The 21,889-nt window shown below is 41.0% G+C and overlaps 1 protein-coding gene across 9 annotated transcripts in view; it reads right to left on the reverse strand.

Annotated features, from left to right (window-relative positions):
- The window catches only part of LOC134209758 (guanine nucleotide-binding protein G(q) subunit alpha), a 94,984-nt gene extending 82,172 nt beyond the window's left edge, over positions 1–12,812 (reverse strand). For 5 of the 9 annotated variants that reach the window (XR_009978778.1, XM_062685796.1, XM_062685795.1 and 2 more), the window contains exon 1: positions 12,546–12,811. The gene's annotated coding sequence lies outside the window, so the exon portion shown is untranslated. Of the gene's footprint in view, positions 1–12,481; positions 12,505–12,545 lie in introns of those variants that run through there. The other 4 variants (XM_062685784.1, XM_062685797.1, XM_062685794.1 and 1 more) reach the window with 3 other exon arrangements.
- Between the last annotated feature and the right edge of the window lie 9,077 nt (positions 12,813–21,889).

Raw genomic sequence — 21,889 nt, forward strand, 5'->3', positions numbered from 1 at the left:
TTTACTTCACTTGAATAAACTAATTGTGTTTGATTCAAGAAAAGGGGTTTCAGTTGTACCTTTCTCCGTTTGGTGAAAGGGATAATGGAAGTTTTTGTATGATTTATGCCTAGTTGATACTTTTGACACCAGGAAAAAGTGTGATTTAGGGCAGATTGCATTCTTTCCACGATAACACTTTCGAATTTGCCTCGTACAATAATGACAACGTCATCAGCATATCCAACCACTTCGAAGCCTATTCTCTCTAAGCTATCTAGAAGCTCATCCACCACCAGTGACCACAACAAAGGAGAAAGCACTCCGCCTTGCGGACACCCCCTTGTTGCTTTAACAGTGATGTATGAACCGCTAAGCTCAGAGGAGATTTTCCGATTAGCTAGCATAGCATGTACCCAGGTACCAATGCATGGGTCGAATTTTCTCCTCAACATTGCTGACCCTATAGACGAATAAGAAGCGTTATCGAATGCGCCCTCAATATCAAGAAATGCTACAAGAGCAATTTCTTTTGCATTAAGTGTTTTTTCGATTTTTTGAACTACCGTAAGAACAATATTAAATTAATGTTTGCGTTTTTAAAAGATACATTAAATAATGCTTTTTTACGAATACTCAAAATCAATCAACATAGAGAAAAAGGTATAGTTTTCACTTTTCAGCTTAAATGTGAATCATTGGTCGTCACAATCTAAGGCCGCATCAAACAATTATACTAATAATGGTTAATAACATTTCTTTCATAGCAACAAAATACGTGAGAGTTTGAATATTAGCGGCGATGGGTCCCGTGTACCCTGAATGGTGGAATGAGCCGATTTAGAAGATCTCTATTCTGAGAAATATCCAGTAATGTATTGCCAACTGTTACCAAGTTAGATTTTAGACAATTTGCGAGAGTTTCAAATTTTAAGTGCATCTAAATTTAAAACATTTTTGTAACAAAAGAGATTAATTTTTTCCTGTTCGGGTGAGCCACTGCGACCAGTTATTAGATCTATTGTAGCATTCCCCGTATCATTAGTGTTTAAGTGCATGTCGAATTACTCCATTACTATTGAGAAGCAATGAAGTATCGGTTTCGATACAGTTCTTGTTTTTTTCCCAAGAGTACATGACACGGTCACGCTTTTTAAACCCTTCACAGAGAGCATTCTCATTGAAGGCGCGCCCCTTATCAAATCTTTCCTTGAGAAAACAGAACAGTAATACTGTTAATTGGCCATGTATCGGATCCCTAGCCACATCCTTGTCTTGCTTCTAGAATATCACCAGTAAAGCTATAAACCCGGGATTAAGCTCTATCTACAAGACCATTTCAATCTAGAGAAGTTGTTTAGTAACATGAATTTCCGTCTGTTCCTCGAACTACCATTGTTTACCAGTTCATGAAGAGCTAGTACATCCATAGAACCCTAACTCGAACTTTTTCCAGCAGTTAGTTCAGCCTAGGTCGATGGGCCTTGGTTTTATAACTTATTGCTAGAAAATATGTTTCCGCTGCATACAATTTTGCCTCAAACGAGAGGAATTTGAGTCTTTCAAAAATGTGCAGGGTAAAATTAATTTTGTTATAATTCAAAAACTGCAATTGTTAGAGAGGACTAAATACGATAAATCCTTGAAATACCACAACTTATTTCCCTAGCTTGAAGAATGGATTAAGTTAGGGCTCGGTTTGGTAGATCTTACACCGTAAAACACTTCGTAAAAGTAATCTACCAGCAAAGTAATACTACCAGCTACCAGTAGAACAGGTGTAGCAAAAGTCCACGAGACGCCCCTGATGAGCATGAGCATGAGCATGATTGACCACCCACGGTTGCTACTCCGTTATTGCCAGGTCAGCTGTAATTACACAGAGAACCAACAGATGAAGTTTGGGACTAACATCATCTTCAATGTGTAAGAACTGGTGACCCAAAAATAAGCAATACCAGCACCGACCTGGTCCGAATGCAGGTCAATTAAGGAATAGGTAGGAAATTGTTGACGTGATACTCGCTTTGATAGAAACCGACGAGTCATCTGCACTTCCACGAGAAATCACTGGGATGTTGGATATATGGGGTAGGGAGTGTGGCAGGATTCGTTTTGGTAAACGGTCTGCCGTGTATTTCGTGTAGTTTGATTTAAAACAAAAACAATCGGAAAACGCTAATTATTTTAACTATCGTATGCGAACTAAATTTTCACTTTCTGATTAACTTACTCACCCGCACAAAGCAGAACAAAATTTCGGTGACCGGCCGATCGTTTTGCTTTTCGCACAAAGCAAAACTAAATTTCGACGACCGGCCGATCGCTCTGCTTACTGGAGAATCTGAAACACGAGAAATCACGCACTGAACTGATTAACTTTATTACCGGCCGCGCAATGCAGAACACAATATTTCGGCAGATCGCGCGATCGTTCTGCTGCCCGAAACAAGATAAATCACGCACTTAGTTTTTGCATGGAGTACTTATTGCAAAGAAAACACCATTCGATTAATTATCTTTCGTGAGTCGTACTTTCAGGTTAGGAACGCGTGCAAGGTATCTGCTGTAAAATAAATACTTGCTTGAAGTTTACTTACGATTCTAGAGCGTGACTTACGGGGAGACCAGTCTTTTTTTACACGAATACACCCCTCGGGTGTAAAGTGTCAGTAACAAACAAACAAGCAGCAGGGTAACGGCTGTATTTTGGACCGGGCTCATATTTTGGACCACCTAGCTGAATTTTGCTTTTATATCACACAAAACTATATAAAACATGCAACATTTAAATTTTATTGCAAAAAGAAACTATTCATAAAGTATCTCCTACGATTGTTTCTTATAAAATATAGCCATTATTAAGAATATTTTCATGTATTTACCCATTCGGGCTGGATTACCCCAAAACCAAGACGACATGGTAAAATTGGCTTCAACTTTCAAAAGCTGTAATTTTATTTGCACATAGATTAAAAAAAACATGTGAATGATGTTGTTATAAGTCAACAAGAACCTAATTGAAGCAGTTTCAGACCTGGAGCAAAACATTGAAAACAGTATTCTGAGGCATGTCCAAAAAAGGTTAATTTTTCATTGATCCGAACATATTTTCGACATATCTTCTATTTAGTTTCTAGATCTCTTAAACTTTTGCCTTTTAGAAACACATTTCCCTTTAGAAACTTCTTCCTGTGGAAATTATTTTTTAAATTCTTTCGAAAATCCTTTCAAAATTCCTCAGGGGAAAAATAGGAATTTCCTTTGGAAATTTCTTTATAGGTAGAATATTTGCGTAGGAATTTCTTCAGAAATAGGTAAGGGTTTTGTTCTGGATTGTTTTATTGAAATAGGAATAGGAAATTGAAGAAATGAGACATTCAAGACATTCAATCAAGCATTCATAAGAAAAAAAAGGGCTGCGAAATGGTGAGTTGACATCCGGGAAGGGGCGCCTAACATAGCTCTGGTCCTCACAAGTTCCAATACTCACGCTTCCACGGGTCTTCCGATGACAATTGACCGCCAGCTAAGGGTTGCGTACTTAGCTGGTAGTGCAGCCTGGGCACTGTTGTCCTTCTGACATCAGCTAGAGTGAGAGGGTGCGTCCCGTGGGGTCTGTCTAGGATGTGGTGGGGTTCGACAATGGGCTCTGTTGAACTTCTATAAAAAGCTGCATGTGTCCCCAAGCAGGCCCTATCAAAGCGACCGTGTGCCGCTCAAAGCGCACTAGCCTAGTCCTGGTGTTGGGTGGGACTTTAACCCTTAAATGCGCAATGTTGTTTTAAAACAACAAACCGAAAATACGTCCAATGTTAATAATTTCAATGGTTATTTACGTTAAAAATATTTCCGACGATTTCTAAAAAAATCACCTTGCGCCTTTAAGGGTTAAACAAATTTGACCCAACTGACCGAGCGTCTGTTCACAAACGAGGTGCGGCTCCAACAGCGTCTGTTCTGGCATCCAGCGACTGAGTATGAAATGCTATTCCCCGGAAGCTATACCTAAGATGGCAGCCCCACCCCGGTGGATAGGGAACCTTGGGCCAACAACCTACTGTTCCCGAAACATCAATTTGTTCGAGAATCCGATAATGAAAGAATACGGACTGATTTTACGGCGACGACTCTTAGCGCGAAACAACGGACACGAATAGGAACATGGAACGTTTCAACCCTAGCCCAGCAGGGTAAATTGGCACAACTTGCCAATGAGGCACGCCGCATGAAGCTTGAGATCCTGGGACTGAGTGAAGTCCGTTGGCCAAACTTTGGAGAACACAGAACGCCGTCGGGACAAGTTCTGCTATACTCTGGTTTACGAGGTGAACACACTACCCGGCATCGCGGAGTTGGCTTCTTACTAAGCGCTCAGGCACACTCTGCGCTTATGAAGTGGGAACCTATAAGTGAAAGGATAATCGTTGCCAGATTTAGAACACGGGTCCGAAACCTTACTATAATCCAATGTTATGCGCCAACCGATGCAGCCGATCTGCAAGACAAAGAGAACTTCTACAGTCAACTCAATGCCGTCGTAGATAGAATTCCGAAGGGTGATATTAAGATCTGTTTGGGCGACTATAATGCGAAGATCGGATCCGACAACTCGAACCATGAGCGCATTATGGGACGCCATGGTCTCGGCGAAATGAGCGAAAACGGAGAGCTGTTCGCAGAATTTTGTGGTAATAACAACATGGTGATTGGGGGATCGCTCTTCCCTCATCGGCCGGTTCACAAGGTTACGTGGGTCTCCCGTGACGGCTTTACAGAAAATCAAATCGACCACATCTGCATCAGCCGAAAATGGAAACGGAGCCTTCTTGATGTACGGAATAAACGTAGTGCCGATATCGCGTCTGATCATCACCTCCTCATCGGCGAAATACGCCTGCGCATTGCGCGGATTCGTCGGCACTCGGCAGGAGGAAAGAGTTGGACGACGATTCAACACACGCCGACTGGAAGATGCCACGGTGAAACGGTCCTTCGTTGAAGAACTGGAGACGCGTGCTGCAGATATTCCGGAAGGTGGCAGCGTGGAAGACCAATGGACCGCCATCAAGAATGCCTTCATCGCCACCAGCGAGAACAATCTGGGCGAACTGCGCACCCAGAGAAAACAATGGATCACCGATGAGACCTGGAGGAAGATAGAGGAGCGAAGAGAAGCCAAAGCCGCGATAGAGCGATCGAAAACCAGAGGAGCCAAAGTCTTAGCCCGTCAACGATACGCGGCTCTTGAGAAGGAAGTAAAACATGGTGCATGGGGAGTGTCCCTGCTTCGGCAGGGTAGCGTGTGGTCTGCTTCGGCAGTGGTGTGATTGATCTGCTCGTGCTGAGACAGGAGTGTCGTAGCGTAATATCTGTAGGCCCAGGCAGTTACCGCTATTGACACCTCGAGGCATGGCAGCGGAGCGCCCGGGAGAGCATCCAAGTAAGACTCAAATGGAGTGAATGGTGTGCGAGCACCCAAGTCAGTCTCGCATGGGACGAGTGCCTGAGTGAGCGATAATGAGCGAGTACGCTTAGTACTGCCATCCCCCCAGAAGTAGTACTGCGAGGTAGTTCCTGGGGGAAACGATGGTGGAGCCCAAGGGAGTTTAGTCGGTATTACCGGTATGGTCGAGTCCGACACTCCAGTACACTTCCGTGTGGTAGTTTGGCAACTACAATGCACGTGTACTGGGTTAGTGTGTAAATGCATTCTCCCTTGTAAAAAAAAAAAAAAAAAGAGGTGGGTTGTTCAGGTCTCCGCTTAGGGATCAGAGGCAATAGTCGGCAGCTCGATGCGCAGCGCCAGCGTGGGTCACTTAACCTTCTCCCCGGCTACGCCAGTAGTGGTTATGGACGGCCCATGGCTTGTGAGCGCAATGAACCGCAAACGCGATGGACTTTCGGCCTTCGAGGTGGCGACGGAACAGCTGGACGACTTTGCGTCATCGAAGCATAATATCAGTAAGGACCTCAAGGGGAGCTTGCTGAAACTTCGAAAGTCGATGTTGGACGCCAAGCTGCAGAGGGCGGTCGGGACGGCCAAGTGCAAACCCGTGAAATCCGTGGAGTCGAGGTCTACTCAGACTGAGGCCCAAGGATTCGCGGACTCGGGCAAGGTCGAATCGACCGAGGGCGTGCCAGCGAAGACGGTGGTGCCAAAGTCTACCCAGACTGAGGCTCAAGTCAAGTGATCCTACGGAGCATACACAAAAACGGGGGAGACAGTCTCCAGGGGATGAGCTCCCTGGGCGCCGCTCCAAAACGCGGAGGGTTACTACCCCGAACAAGGGTAGTGGGGCTGGAAAGCTGAACCCGGCCAGGTACCTCCAAACCGGGGGAGGAAGGACCTGGAAAGGTTCGTCCACCCAGGAAAGACGGTGGTAAGGGGTTACGGCAGGCTGAGAGTTCTCCAGGGAAGAGGGGGATGACGCCTCCTGGACCCAGGTCAAGAACAAGAGGAAACCGAAGACATCAAGGGCCGAAAAGAAGGTCCAGGCGAATGAGAGTAGCAAGAAGTCTAGGGTAGGCGCCAAACGCTCCAGGGGCGATGCCCTAGTCATCAAGACGGACGAGGCTAAGTACTCGGACGTCTTGAAAACGATGAGGAGTGACGTCAAGCTCGGTGAACTTGGCGACGACGTACGTCGAATAAGACGTACCCGGACGAGCGAGATGATCTTCGAGCTGAAGTCTCGCAAAAGGGCGCCGCCTACAAGAAGTTGGCGGAGGAAGCCCTAAGCGAGACGGTCAAGGTGAGGGCACTCACGACGGAGGTGAATCTAAGGGTTGAAGACCTGGACTAGATCACCGAAGTCGAAGAGCTCGTCACGGCACTGCGGCGACAGTGTGAAGTGGAGACGCCCATCGCAGCCGTTCGGCTACGGAAAGGTCAGGCAGGGACGCAGGTAGCATTGGTTCGGCTATCTGCAGCGGATGCCTCCAAGGTAGTCAAGTTAGGGAGCGTCAAGGTGGGATGGTCGGTGTGCCCTGTGGGCATATACGTTAAACCCGAAGTTTGCTTCAAGTGCCTGGAACCAAGCAATGGGACTGCAACGGCCCTAACAGAAGCAAACTCTGCCGACGCTGCGGAATGGAGGGTCATAAGGCACAATGCTGCACGAAGCCTCCCAATTGTTTGCTTTGTTCCAACAAAGCTGTGAACAGCAAGCACCCCATGGGGGGGGGGGGAGGTTCGAAGTGCCCGGCGTTTAAGCGTCCTGCAAAATTCCAGTGCAAGTAACGCAGCTGGCTTGCTCGGCCTCGCCCAAGTGTCCGGTGTGCGCAGGTTTAGAGGAAACGGCAGAACACGTGTTGTTCGTGTGCCCACGTTTTCGCGCAATGCGTGACCACATGCTTGCCACATGTGGTCTGGACACTACCCCGGACAACCTAGTTCGGAGGATGTGTAAAAATGAAGTTGGCTGGAACGCCGTTTTATCGGCTATCGCCCAAATCGTCTCGGAGCTACACAGAAGGTGGCGCGTGGACTTAAGGATGGCTAGTTCAGGCGCAAATAAGAGGTGGTCCAAGGGTTCGGAGTCGGCATCATGGGTCGAACTCGATCCGTTTATCGAACAAGTGGCCGCGCGAAGAACAACATGATATCATCGTTTTCGCGGCGTCGGTCAATGGATTCCGAGCCCGAGGACGGAAAGGGGTCCTGGTCAAGGCTGGAGCAGTCGTAAGCACCGCGTCGGCAACTCCCTCTGTGTGTCGGCCCTATCGCAGAGAGGTCAATTTGGGGTGGTCGCGGCATCATCATTCTTGATGCCAGTCGTGCAGAGGGAAGCAGGCGCGAAGTCGACCCTTCCCACCTTCCGAGGACATAGGGCGTGGTAAGACCACCTGGAAAGCTGGCAATGCGCTGACACGATACCATGGTGTTCTTCTAATAAAGCGAGTCACGATGTTCGATGCTGCAAGGACACGCAGCTAACCTCGAGGGTGCGTTGTGCGCTGGCCCCCCTTTGAAGCATTACTTTCTGGTTGTACCGAAGGGACGATGGGCTTGACAGCAATGGAAACGGTTTAGCGGATCGGGGATGTAGTCCTGCCTCCCTCGTTTGCTGTTGGAGGTGGTCCCTAACCCCGCACTTCCTGGACAACCCAGGATGTCTGTTGAGCAGATTTCCCCTCCATTGCTTAGGAAGAAAAAAAAAAGACCCATTGTCACCCCCGATGGCGGTAATGGATATATTGCTTAATGCAAGAAATTAAGTTAAATAAAGGTAATCCAATGAATTAGAACATTGTAAATTGAGAATATTGATGGAATTGGAAGGAGGAATATTAGTTCATCTAGTTCCTGGAAAAAGCATAAAAATTTTTGAAAGTTCCTGTCATGACTTGTGAAATGTAGTGTCATGTAAAAGGCGAAGGAGGAAATGTATTTTCAACTATCTTCGAAGTACCCGGAGCGTCCCTGTCTCCGAACAGAAAACGTAGAGGAATTTTTACGTGCGATGATTCCGTTTTTTTTTTTGCAAAGTTAGGCTTATTTGATACTTGGCAAAAGTTTGTATATCTCAACTTTGTTATCCAACCTCTGTATAGAGCAGATTTTTAAATTGTCGTTCTAGATGCGCTACTGTAATTTCTATTCATTCAAAAGCTTTATATCACAATGTGAGATTTTTTTTTCGAAACTTTGTTAACGTGATTTTCCATTTTTCAAAAATAAGTTTATCACGGTAATGTGAGAATACTCTGGAAGATTTCATCAACCAGACAGGAACAGCTAATAAAAAATTAAAGTACACCCATGTTTTTTTACGCGGTTTGATTTCAATCGAATAAGACCATTCAATGATTCGTTGATTTCATCGAATAAGATTCAATGAAAACCAATTGCAACCGCGTAGAAAAAAACTGGTTGTATTTAGTCTTATTACAAAAATAAGTGATACAAATCAGACAAACTAAACTTAAGAAAAATAGACTATTTAGGCAACATTTAGCATAAGATTGTATTATCCATCAACACGATTATAGAGTTTATTTATCTGATTACTCTATACATATAATAGAGTTGTTCCTCTCACATTCAGATTTCAGATTTGTTATAAGATAGATTCGATTGTTGGTAGTTTGCCTTTGTTACAGTCTATTTCATGTAGCTATTTAATACTGTTCATAGTGCCCAAAATTTTTAGTATTTTTCAATGATTTATAATATTTTTATAACTGTTTCCATGTTACCAACTCAATAGTTTGAACGATATCTATTACCATCAAGAATCAGACCCGACTCCTTGTCTGACAACACTGTATCCGTGTGTTGTATGACTTTGCCCACTGTTTCACTGCACTTTTCATAGAGAACCTGGTTTCGCTCTACCAGCACTACGATTACGTACAATTCCTCGGTGCGATTGCTGCCATGTTCTTCGAAGAAAAAAAGGTATCCCCTTCCACTGGTCTGTGCTCACTCATTCAGCACTCTAACGCAAAGCTTTACTTAGTACAAGCAGCACACCACCATTCACTTACAGCTTCAGAACATGCTGAAAGATGATCGCACTTGGACTGATCACTGGTCACCGAATGTGCATATTCAACGAAGGAAGGAGAGGTGACAGTGTTGTTTTTTTTCTTGTCTGCTCGTATTGCGTGACACTTCTCCGTGGAGGACCAATCACAACAACAACGACGATGAATGCACCGCGACTGATCAAACACCAACATCACACACAATCTCTGACTGGGGCGACTCTGGTTGCGGATTGGAATCTCCTCGGCAGCATTATACACTACCATTCACAATCCAATTCATCCTTACCGCACGGGTTAATCACTTGACACTGAATGGGTGTTTGGAAGGGTTTTTTTTTCTTCGCTGCTTCTCTATAGATAATGAATATCGGTAAAGGGTTCACAGCACAGATTTATAATCTCCATTTATTAGGTGCATGCACTGACTGTCACAGAAAAATTTAAATTTTAGGCTTAAGTGTGATGTGAAAGGTTCACGTTCTTCGTCGTAAAAATGTTTCTTCTTTGCTGTCACAGGCGGGTGGTCCGTGAGTTTTGCTACTAGAACAAGGTTGCCAGAATACCGTATTAGAAACTGAACACTGAATAGAACGGAAAATTTCTTATTAAACAATCAAACTTAGCTGTGCTCAACAATTTTGTATATGCCACTTGTTTCCGACTTTACTAGAGACAGTGGGAAATCTAATGCAATGAAGGAGTAATTAAATTGCAGACATAAAGTGAAAGGGGTAAAAACCATATACTTTACAACAATGCTACATAGATGAATGATAGAATAAGAAATATAAAGAACATATTTTACATGATCATTTGGAATTGCAGAAATCGCATATGTTAATACAATATCAACCAGATTTTGATACTCATCGTTTTTATCACGTTTTCGACCCAACTTTGTCACCCCAAAAAATATTTTCATTTTTGTAAATAATACCGCAAAAAACAATGATTTTTATTAAATAGCTTTTACTGCCTGTGAATTATTACGAATAATTTCTGAATATCTGTCAAGAATTTTGTAAGCCTTTTCGACAAGAAATTATGGGTTCCATTTACGTATTTGGCCTTACCAAGGCAGAAAATGATTTATACTTGTGAAACAAATTAAAAAGTTGAAAATATAAATAGATATTTTTTTCTGAATCTGTCACATTTGCTATTTTATCACCACTAATTTAACCAAGGGGTGATACAATCGGATTATTACTGTACATATTGGTATTGCAGAACTCGAATTGGTTAGTTAGAAATTCTGCATTTAGAAATTAGAGGCAAAAGTGCAGATTTAATAGTTCCGTTAGGATACGTCAGGCATGAAGATTTTTTATATATAAGTGGGTTTGATTAAAAATGCTTAATATTGTTGGTAAATATGTTTATTATGTATATGATAAAATATACTACTTCTTTACTACTTTGTATATTATTACAAAGAAACTGCTAATGATAAAATAAAAGAATAATTCAATTAACTATCTCGCACTGTATACTGGAGAGTTAGATGAATAATTATGTAGGAATTAATCAGATTCTTAGATTAATATAAATACATCTAAGTAATTTCATAATTACATCCATGATATGTAGTTACAGAACTTTAAGAAAACTTTAACGTATGTCTAAATACTTTCATCAACAATTTATTTACCCAAAAAGAAGACTTTGTAGCCATTTAACTCACGAATGCGTTGACTAATTTGCAAGATCGATTTGTCTTGGAATTTTAAAACATGTGGAACATCATGCCAAAAGATTATTGAATATCTGGTTCCGTATACGACTAATTACATTATGCCTTATTATAATTTTTTCTCGTTCTCCAAGAGACTTCGATTGCAAAATCAAGACTCAAGAAGATGGTTTTCAGGATCGTGTTACCGTAATACGAAACCTACTTAATGTTTCTATAAAAGCATGAGTGTTGACTGATATGACATGACCTGGGGCTCTCCTTAGCCTAGCGGTAATATGCGCGGCTATGAAGCAAGATCACGCTGAGGGTGGCTGGGATCGATTCCCGCTGCCGGTCTAGACAATTTTCGGTTTGAAAATTGTTTCGACTTCCCTACGCATAAAAATATCATCGTGTTAGCCTCGCCCTCATGATATAAGAATGCAAAAATGGTAACGGTTTAGAAACCTCGCGGTTAATAACTGTGGAAGTGCTGAATAAACACTAAGCACTAAGCAGCGATTTGGCAATGTCCCAGTAAGGGATGTAATGACAATAAGAAGAAGAAGACCTGACAAAAGGATCAATTACCATGTTTACGTTTGCTAGTAATAATAATTGTATTTTTTAAGTTTTTATAAATTTGTAATGAATATGCTGCGAGAATCTCAATACTATTCTCATTGATGCAAATCCTCAAAATTTTGACAAAAATCTTCCTTTACCTAAAATATGGGTAGGCTTCCGTTATGACAATAAATAAATTACAAAAATGAACGAAAAATCTACAAAGGAAAGCGGTCGACTGCCTGATCAAATCTTTAAGGTAGTGTCCAGCTGACGATTTGTGTTTGATCAAGATTTTTTTTTAACATTAAATTATCAAAACATTTCCTGAAATCACCTTCACAAAATAAACCTAAACTGACCACTGTTAGTAGTAATCCACCGACAATCAATCTGACAACGCTGGCCTACTTCTTACGAACTTTTTGGCCATGGAGCTGTCAGAAACGAGAAAGACCGTCTTCCAGAAGAGCAGTAGGCGCTCCTCCGGATGACGAGCTGCGGCGACGGCGAAGTCCCAGCAGCGCACCACAAAATGCACAAGCACACACACGCACACAACGCAACACTGGCATTCGCGCTGTACTACTCCCGTGTTTGTGGGTTGATGAGGGGGAGTAGGGTAATCGCACTCGCGAACCCCGCACGACTACGACGGCGATGGCCAGCACTTCTTGTTGGACAAGATTTTTTCGACGGCGACTACGACGATCGACTGAGGCGACGGAGATGGACAACTTTTTGTTCGAGGAATGGACACACTACATCGCAGTAAGCCGCGGCGCAGTCCAACCGACCGACCCGACGACCGATTTTTCTTCGTTCGCACCTTTTTCTCTTTCTGTTTGCCTTCTTGCTGTTGCCAACGCCGAAATTCCCGTCTCGAGGAACAGCAAATCAAATCACTCGTCGAGTGGGGCCCCAGCAAACTCCACTGTACTCCATTTATTACGTAGGCTGAGTGTTCCTGCCTTTATTCTGGCATTTGCAGCAAAAGTAAATTTTCTACACACGGGAACGTCGCGAACACAAAACTCCTCTCCGATACGACGATGCTTTCGCACTTTCGACTTCAAATGCCAAACTTTTGTTCAATATGGCTGAAAATTTTGACGGGAGTGCTCTCGCGGGCGAATGCATGCAATTCTCTCCTTTTTCTCTTGTGTTTTGCTCATCACGCACACGCACACCAACGCAAGTTGGGCCGCGATTGCGATTTTGAGGTATCCCGAGCAAAAATTTCTATGATTTTTTTAATCCAATACCGTAGACCCCGGTAATTCGAGTCAATGAGACTGAAGACGGCCTCACAGCATTCCGGTAAAATCGTTTACTCATTAATGGGTATTTTTTTGTTATCTTTTTCTTCTGTTGAAAAATTTACCTATTTTGAGAGAATAAGTGGATCTACCATTTAAATGAGTAAATCCACTTATTCTCCCAAAATGGGTAAATTTTTCAGCAGAGAGAAAGAGATAGCAGAGAAAAGGTACCCATTAATGAGTGAACGATTTTTACCGGGCAGTAGTTGAGGTAGAAATACCTACACGTAAAAAAATAACCTTATATGTTATGACAAAAAACCATTCGAAAATACTTATACTCTTCATTATGCCACCTAATGAATGATCCCATATCAAAAAGCTAATAACATTCATAAGTTAATGAAAAGTATAAGTTTCCAAATGTATGTGATTAATGCAATGTATAAGTTTTTTCTTATACATGTCATTAACTGGGTGCTGCGGATAGAGCCGCTTTTTTGCTCTCAAGCGAGAAGCGGGATATTTTGAAATCAATTCCAAAAGCAAAATTATTTTGCAGTTAGTTGGCTGTCAAACATTTCCCGCTCTTCGAATTTCTCTTTCCATGCTGCAAGAAGGCGCACAAATGCGCGAGTCTTTACGTGACTTTATGATGGTTTACATATATTCCTGCTCCAATCAGCTGCTGAATTTCATAAAATTTCGCAGCGAGTACATTTTAGTTGCATTCCTACTAATTTTCCACTCAAAATATAACGTGAATATATTTGTTAAAAAGAAAGCAAAACTCTAACTAAGTTTATTTTTATTTTTTCCCCAAATAATAACAATACTCAATATAAGATCTAAAACAAACATAACCACAATCTTCAATGTTTGGCTCCGGCACAATAGAAAATTTTGGCTTCACTTTGACAACCAAATCGATTCTATCCGCACCACCCAGGTCATTAAGCGCCTGCTTTGGCAAAAAAGTATTAGAATTATTAATAATAAACAACATTAATTTTTTTTACGTGTACGTAAAAGATAACAAAACGTAGTGGAATTAAATGGAAAGTACTAAACTCGTCTAAGACAGTTGAAGCAAAGGCATTCCACTAAAAGAGCTTAAATATTTTTTCTGAATAATTAATAATAATAATTAATAATTAATTTTGACAGCTTTCCCACGTGCTTTTGCTGCCGCTTCTGAGCACGGCTAGGCGTCGCGACGTGTCGAAGGGTAGAATATGAAGCTTTTGCAAGTGAAAATATTTGCAAAAAAGTATGAAGTATTTGAGGGAAATGACGGTTTTGGCAGGTTTTGTTCTATTATTGGCAGGGGACCTGCCAAAGCCGTCATTCCCCCTATTAACACTTTCGATAGACGGAAAATGTGATCTAATGAGATTTTAACACATAATTCACATGCGGTGTGCAAGGTATTATAAATTTACAATTACACAGCTTCATTTCAACTAATTAAAATGTTTGTAATTGCATTTGCATCAGCCGAATGCAAGGACACTATCCCTAGATTTGAACGGTGATTTGAAACAACTCAAGGCAAAAATTCGTTGGAAGTCATCCTTCGACTGAATCCACAATATTATTTAAATGATTAAATTTTAAATTCGTTAATTATACCCTGTTTAGATTACGAGCTTTATGACATGGTAAAGAAAAGATATATTTATTGATGTCAAAGCTTTTTGAGCACTTTGAAAATCATTAATTGCTATGAAAACAAGCGCATGTAATCGAAGGTAGCTGCGATATGTGCTGTGGCGCGCGTGTAGTTACTTATGTTTTAGTGCGCGCGAAACTACGCATCGCAGGTACCTTTGATTGCATGCTTATGTTTTCATGGCAATTAATGAATTTCCAAGTGCTCAACCCAACTCCAAATAAATCAGCCAAAAACTGATTTAAAGTTTATTTAGTAATAGTAGAATTTTTCATGGGCATGTTAACTTCATTTCCTGCAAATCTGGGCTCAATCGGGCTCTTCCATCCAATTTCCTGTACGAAATAGTAACAGAGGTGTATTTTCCCATATATTTCGACCCCCATAATAACTTTAAATCAATTGTGCCAGCTTATGCAATAACCGATCAGGCTGAAACTTTCAGAGAATGATTTTTTACCCAAAGGCAAAATTCTGGGGGGTGCCCCGTAGAATCCGACGACTTTCTTCTCCCCATACTAAGCTGGGTCAGTCTACTGCGCACCGCCCAAGTAACAATTGCCAGTTGAATAAACATCAGTATGGTCAGATTTATTCAGCCAGCGTTGATTAAAAATTATACTATCATACATGACAACATTTGTTCCAGCATTGTTCGCCCAAAAATGGAGTATTTATTCAACAACAACTAGCAACCTCTCTTCAACTTTACTTAAATAGTAGATAAAAATATTTATTCATCAACTTTGTTCAAAAACCAAACATAATGTTAATTCAACTAGTCAGCAACTCACTGATTAGGCTTTTTTTAATTATGCCTTTATAAATACATTTATTTCATTACATTGTTACACTTATTAAGGCATTGTTCAACATACTGGAAATAAGATGAAAAATAAATTATGAACAGGATACCGGTATCAATCCAACAACCTTTGAATCCCCAGCCCTCTTGTTTACCATCAGCTATATTTGTCCCCTTGGAAAGTACCAAGCTGAATTAGAAATATAAACCATACGTTGTTGAACAATTTTGGTTGAACTGCTGTAATGGGGTTGTTGGTCATTACTCAACAAAATTGCCAACAATCGAACAAAAGCTTAATAGGAGTTCAATGACGTTATAGTTAGTGTAATGTCATTCCGAAAAGTGAATTATCAGTCTTGATTTTATTGTTTGATTTAGTAAGTTGTGAAGCTGCTGCCTTCTATCTGCCATCATGGAGGTAGATTTTTCCTGCAGATTTCTTCTATCATTCCTAAGTAAGTATAAAAATAATAATTTATTCTCTAGTGAATGGCAAAGTGTAAAATGTTTTAAAAAGAATAAGTCCGCTAAAAATAAATTTATTTGTAGAGTGGAATAAACGTTCGTACAACGTTTAACTAAAGCCATTGTTGTTATTGCAATAAGCGAATTATCAAACGTTTATTCAACGTTTCAAAATTATATAAATAAACAAAATTGAAATCGGATACAGAAGCAATGATGTTTACTGATAACGTCAATTATTAGACTTCTTAATAAACTCATGGTCGTGCGTAGATTGTAATAGAGTTTTCAAACGTTTGTTCGATGCTTCAAAAACAAATGATTTAAACATATACATCACGATGAACAGCATAAACTTTGCAAGTTTAAGTTGTTTGTATTTAGCTAGTTGTTCAATATACATTTCGATTTAAAAAGAAATAAGTCGGTAGCGTTTATAAAAGTATTATTCAGATCAGTGACGGGAAATGTCATATCGATGTCATGGGACTAATTTGTTAATAACTTTTTTCACAAGTAATTTACAATTGTATGTTTTATATGAATATAAATCCTTCAAAGGATACTAAAACTTTTTCTAATAGGTCATTGCTCTAAAACTGAAATTGGCGCCGTGAGAGCCGAATTAGTGTCAAATGACATTAATGTCATGACATTCCGTGACATTTTTTTAAATTCGTTATCGTGCCTCATACTGTGTATTTAGAACAATGGCCTGTTTGGCAAACTTGTAGGATCCTTTGAGCATTACATGTTAATAAAAAAATCCGAATTGTACATAACTTTTGAAAAAAGTTATTAGCAAATTAGTAATAGCAACCCCATGACATTTTTTTGACATTTCCCATCACTGATTCAGATACATAGCTGAAAGCAGAACAGAAGCTGGTTACAAATGTCAACAATGTTTGCCCAATTTGTTATTCCATACTACATATTGTTCAGCTACGAATACTTTAATTAAACGTTAATTCGACAATGATGTCTATTTGTGGTAACTGATTGTTACTTGGGCGTACCCTTTCACCTTCTGAAAACTGACGTTCGTGATGCTTCTTTCACCGCCACACACCGTTCGCTTCAACACCGGCAAAGATGATCAAATACACCCGTCTCTCAAATAGGTACTCCGAGCGCTTTGCAACTCCTCCTCAAGCATGGTCCATGTTGCATGACCGTAGAGGACCACTGATCTTATGAATCCTTTCTGATCGCTGTTTCTTCTGGAGCCCGTAGTAGGCCCAACTTCCACAGATGATGCGCCTTCGTATTTCAAGACTAATACCTATTATTATCAGCCGTTAGCAAGGATTCAAGGTAGACGAATTCCTCCACTCCTTCGAAGGTATCCCCGTCTGCTTCCCAGGCGGACCCTGTCACGCTCGGTTCCGCCCAGTAGTATGTACTCTGACGCTCTTACCATCCGTCCAAATTTTGTTGCCTCGTGTTTCAGGGGAGTGTAGAGTTCTGACATGACACCTTTCCAAATGTTCAGCCGAAAATCTATGATTTTTCGGAGACACGATAAGCGAGCAAAAACTGAACTAGTACACTGTTAATTTTAATTGATCATCTTTTGAAGAAAGGTCAAAAATAACAATAACAATAACAGCTGAGCCATTGCACCATGCAAACAACTCATACAAGAAAATGACCACAAATAGTTTATATAAAATTTAACTGGCAAGTTGTTTACCCATATTTTTTTTCATTTGATGAAGTACGCATATTAAATTATGTTTAGGGATGCGAGACCCTAAATCGAGTTTTGTCAAAACCGGGTATCAATAAAAACTCTGCTTTAACATATCACAGAAATAAATCTCAAGGGTATGTTTATAAGAACAATGATAACCAAGTCCATTTAAGCTTAAGGCATTTCGCAGCTCCATCGCTTTTCCCGGCTAACCCAATAGAAATAGTATGAACTGCGATAGAAATAGATGTTTCATCGATCGAAGAAGCAACTCCAATGAATGTAGGCCACGAATATGAGGATAACGAAATTGATGTTGCTGAAGAAGTTGAATTTGTTGGCCAGCAAAGGGAACCCCCTCACGAAGAACAACAAATACTAGAGTTCCCTCTCTACACCACGGCAGGCTACTGACTGATACTTCTGCCAGTAGCTGCAGTTCTCTTTATTCAACAATAGGTATCTACAATACATCCATAACAATATTCCTTAATCTACCCAAGAGCGTCGCACATTACCTGATATTCTAACACTCCTCCTTAGTGTGCAAGCGTCGCTACTGTCCTGGCTCCTCCTAACACCGAGCCTTTAGTCCAGAACTCCTCCTCGCCGAACAATTCCTCCTGGCCCAATCCGTTGCCCGTACAAATGGCCTCTTTCAGACGTTTGCACAGCACCCTGTTGACCATTGAAACCTGAATGTTCCGACGCTCCTCTTGGACTGCTGCTGACCAGCCAGCATCCTACTGAACGTTCCAAACTGCTGATGAATTCCGTCCGGCGCTACCCATGAAGCCAGAGTAAACGCGACGCGATAGTGCAATTTGACAGTTAATTGATAATAATTGTTATTCTGTTACATGAGTCGCGTCGCATCGGACATCGCGTTTATCCTGGCGGGCACCTAACACGTAATAAAGCTCAGAATCCAAATAGGCTAAGATGAGTTCCTGCCACATGCAATGCAATGTATGGCTTTTCAATTTGCACAACGGTCAAATTAAAAATGATTAATAGTGAAACGTCAACTAGGGCTAGCCGGCGGAATGAATCAAGGAACAAAGTGAAACAGAACGCCAAACAAGAACAACAACAAAATGTTATACTCATGCACGGAAATCGAAAGTCTGCTCTTTTGTAAAAGAATATGCTCATTTGCACCTATTTGCACGAGCATGAGAAGAATCAAATGAAATGCATAAAAGCATAATTTTACACATTTTTTCCTGTTTTTAAAATACATATATAGGAGCTATAGGAGCTAGGTGACGCTTGCATGTGAGAAGTTTGTAGGTACTATAGGATACTATATATCACGACGATCGCTAAGAATGATACATTGTTTGAATAAGATAGAATTCTTGTTAAAATATAAAAACCTAAATTTATCCCCCAGCGGTGATGATGCCCTTCTTGACACATTCGTTTGATTTCATCTCAGTGTAATACATACCCAAAACAATTGCCTACCTTACGGCTTATAAAAACGGTGTATAGCGGATCGTGCACGCCAAGTGAGGATTGGTCAATTTAATTGGTTTATGGTTTGCGCCATTGCTCAATCACACAAAAGGCCGAAATTGTTCTATAGAATACCACAAAAGGCCGAAAACCCAGAAGGTCAAAGCACGAAAGGCCGAATGATGCAAAAAGCCGAATCATTATAAAAGTTTCAATCTTCCATCCAAAATACTAAAAAAATACCGTTTGCTTTCATTATGCTGCCGCATAAAGAAAAACTTGTCCACGTGTTTTGCAACTACTATCAGCGATCTAATCAATCTTATTCAGTTGAAGTATTTAACGTCAGTCCAACGTCGAAGTTCAATCTTTCAATTGAAAGAAGTTGTTGGGAGAGTCAATTTGAATCCTTATATATTATAATAAATCAATCTTTATTGCAGTAATGAAACATAATGAACACAGTGTATATATGAATTTTAGCACTTTATAAAAACATGATTTCGGCTCCGTAACGCTTTATGGCAAAAGAGCCTACCAAATAAACGAAAGACCAAACAAACCATGCAACCTGTTATGCAACGTACACACCAGTCAAGCAGTTTAACGAACATTGACTCCGCCCCAAGAAAACGCTTTGGTTCTTGCTTTGTTTGAACGTGTGTGAGTGAAGTTGTTCGAACAACCATTTGACAGTTGGCGACTCGGTTGGAAAAAATTAAAACGGTTTGAGTTGTCGGGGGCGGAGTCAAGGTTCGCCGAACATGTTTGAGCATTTGTAGAGAAGTTGCACAAACCCCCGTATATTTTTTGATGATTGGTGCTCAAGTTGGCGCTTCGGTCGTTCGTATGTGGTTCGTTGGTCGAATAAATTGATTATTCGTGCCGCTGTTGGTAAAACCAATGAGCAGCTCGAAGTTGTTCCCCTCCTGCTCGTTCTTTTTTGTCAACAAATAGTCATGAGAGGGATGGGAATAACTTCGAGCTATTTCGAGCTGCTCATTATGGAACGTACACACGGTCAAGCAGTTTGACCAACATTGACTCCACCTCTCGTTTGTTCAAACATCCATCAAGTTTTACCAACAGCGGCACGAACAATCAATTTATTCGACCAACAATATCACACACGAACGACCGAAGGGCCAACTTGAGCACTAACCATCAAAAAATATATGGGGGTTTGTGCGACTTCACTACAAATGCTCAAACATGTTCGGCGAACCTTGACCCCGCCCCCGACAACTCAAACCAAAATCAAACCGTTTTATTTTTTTTCCAACCGAGCCGCCAACTGTCAAATGGTTGTTCGAACAACTTCACACACGCTCAAACAAAGCAGCAACCGAAGCGTTTTCTTGGGGGCGGAGTCAATGTTCGTCAAACTGCTTGACTGGTGTGTACGTTGCATTAGACAGCACTTGACAAATTTTGGTACAGATTACAGTTTTTTACCAAAAAGTACATATTGGTACAGATTCTTAACAAACCAAGCCTTAGAAAAGTAAATTTGCTTTTGTTAATCATTCTCCGACGATAATTATTGCAATTTTCATTTGAGATTTTTTTCAAATGAGAACAGTACTACCCATAATTGCATATTTATCCCACATGAATAGGAAATCCGGCAAATATGGCACTGATATGCGATTATAGGACTTCTCATCAAACGATAATAAACACTAAATTATCATTCGGATATAAACCTTACTAATGCCAACTAAATATCAACAGTATCGTTAAATATTGTTTGGCGTTATGGCTCCGCGGTACGAAGAAAAATAAGTTCAAAACGTAACACTAACAAAAAATGCTTCAAACTAAGATACGATTTTCGAACTATTCTTGGATATTTATGGGTAATTTTCCATACTGTCTGGTACAGATTTTTGAAGATTTTGGTTAGATGAAAAATATTTTTTAGGCAATGGTACAGATAAAAATGTGGCAACACTTTATTCACTATAAATCGTCTGTAATAGCCGTAAGGTAGGCATTTTCAATGGTTTCGAGGTTTCTAAGCCAGGTTACCATTTTTGCATTCGTATATCATGAGGCTAGCACGATGATACTTTTATGCCCAGGAAAGTCGAGACAATTTCCAATCCGAAAATTGCCTAGACCGGCACCGGGAATCGAACCCAGCCACCCTCAGCATGGTTTCGCTTTGTAGCCGCGCGTCTTACCGCACGGCTAAGGAGGACCCTAATCTTCTTCTTATTGGCATTACATCCCCAACACTGGGACAGAGCCGCCTCGCAGCTTAGTGTTCGTTAAGCACTTCCACAGTTATTAACTGCGAGGTTTCTAAGCCAGCTTACCATTTTTGAGCACGATGATACTTTTATGCCCAGGGAAGTCGAGACAATTTCCAATCCGAAAATTGCCTAGACCGGCACCGGGAATCGAACCCAGCCACCCTCAGCATGGTCTTGCTTTGTAGCCGCGTGTCTTACCACACGGCTAAGGAGGGCCCTAATAAAGCTACTATATTGGGCAAAAGAAATAAACTCCCGAGACGAGCCAGCCTTGGGCTGAAAGTCTCGATAATAAAGACATAAAAAAAACTCTTGCACAGCCTGCCTAAAACCTGCTTAAAAACGAGTCAAAGTGATTTTCATGCAAGTTTATGACGTTTATCAGTTGAAAAAGTGCATGAATCTAGCGTAATGTAACTAAAATATGCTTGATACACTTTTTTTTAAACAATCAGTGATAAATATCTCTTTACAAAACGATGCATTATCCCTTAATTATTAAGGATTAATATTAAAGGATTTTCTTTCAATTGCAAAAAAAAAACAATCTC

The sequence above is a fragment of the Armigeres subalbatus genome, chromosome 2 (assembly GCF_024139115.2).
Source record: "Armigeres subalbatus isolate Guangzhou_Male chromosome 2, GZ_Asu_2, whole genome shotgun sequence".
Classification (NCBI taxonomy): Eukaryota; Metazoa; Arthropoda; class Insecta; order Diptera; family Culicidae; genus Armigeres; species Armigeres subalbatus.